This window comes from Euphorbia lathyris, chromosome 7 (assembly GCF_963576675.1).
Source record: "Euphorbia lathyris chromosome 7, ddEupLath1.1, whole genome shotgun sequence".
NCBI classification, from domain to species: Eukaryota; Viridiplantae; Streptophyta; class Magnoliopsida; order Malpighiales; family Euphorbiaceae; genus Euphorbia; species Euphorbia lathyris.
The window spans coordinates 50,349,067-50,350,123 of record NC_088916.1 but is presented as its reverse complement, the minus strand read 5'-3'; the positions used below and the strand labels follow the sequence as shown (position 1 = coordinate 50,350,123).

General features: G+C 36.4%; 1 non-coding gene across 1 annotated transcript; it reads right to left on the bottom strand.

The window, feature by feature from the left end:
* Positions 1-662: 662 nt before the first annotated feature.
* On the bottom strand, positions 663-769 carry LOC136201643 (small nucleolar RNA R71). Its single transcript, XR_010673989.1, has one exon. It is a non-coding gene; the product is annotated as a small nucleolar RNA R71 (small nucleolar RNA).
* Between the last annotated feature and the right edge of the window lie 288 nt (positions 770-1,057).

Below are 1,057 nucleotides of genomic sequence, written 5' to 3'. Positions count from 1 at the left end.
TTATTTTTCGTATTTTATTTTCGAATCTCGGTTTACACATTATTTTTTATACAACTTTTATATTTTATTTATTTTCAGTTTATATAACATATTTGTTTTCAATTTTGTTTTGAAGGTAGTTTGGCTCGTGTAACAATTTCAAGTTCATGCGCAGTTCGCGAAATTCGGGCACGCCACCAGACCCTTTTGATCCAGAAATTGAAAGAACACTTAAGAAAAACAAGAAAAACAACAAAAACAAAGACAACACACCCATAAAAACCAAAAAAATCCAGCCAGAAAATATGGCCGATCCACCGACACTTATGGATTATGCTAGGCCAGGAATGGCCGGTGTAACTAATAGTGTAGTTAGACCCCGTATAAACGCAAATCAATTTGAAATTAAGCCTGCTTTGCTTAATATGTTGCAAAACAACGTAACGTTTTATGGACTACCTAACGAAAACCCTAATGCACATTTGACAAATTTCTTAGAAATTTGTGATACTTTTAAAATTACTGATGTAACAGCCGAAGCAATCAAACTTCGCCTCTTTCCTTTCACTTTGAAGGATAAGGCAAAAATTTGGTTAACTTCTATGCCTGCTGCAACATTTGAAACTTGGGACCAATTAGCCCAAGCGTTTTTATCAAAATATTTTCCCTTAGCGAAAACCGCAAGAGTCATCAAAGAATTGACATCTTTTACACAAAATGATAATGAAACTCTTTATGAAGCTTGGGAACGTTTTAAAGAACTTCAACGTTTATGCCCACACCACCAACTGCCAGATGCACTTTTAATGCAGACATTCTATAATGGATTAAATCCTACAACTAGAGGTTCATTAGATGCTATGTCTGGAGGGTTATTTATGAAGAAGACGTCCGCCCAAGCAAGAGAACTTTTGGAGGAAATGGCAATCAACAGCAGTATGTGGCCCGCAGAGCGTGGACATATACCAATGGCGAAACCATCATCCTCAGGTACATCATCGGTTAAAGGTATAATGAATCTTGATCCAGTTGCAATGTTACAAGCCCAATTTTCTGCCTTATCGCACAAAATTGATAG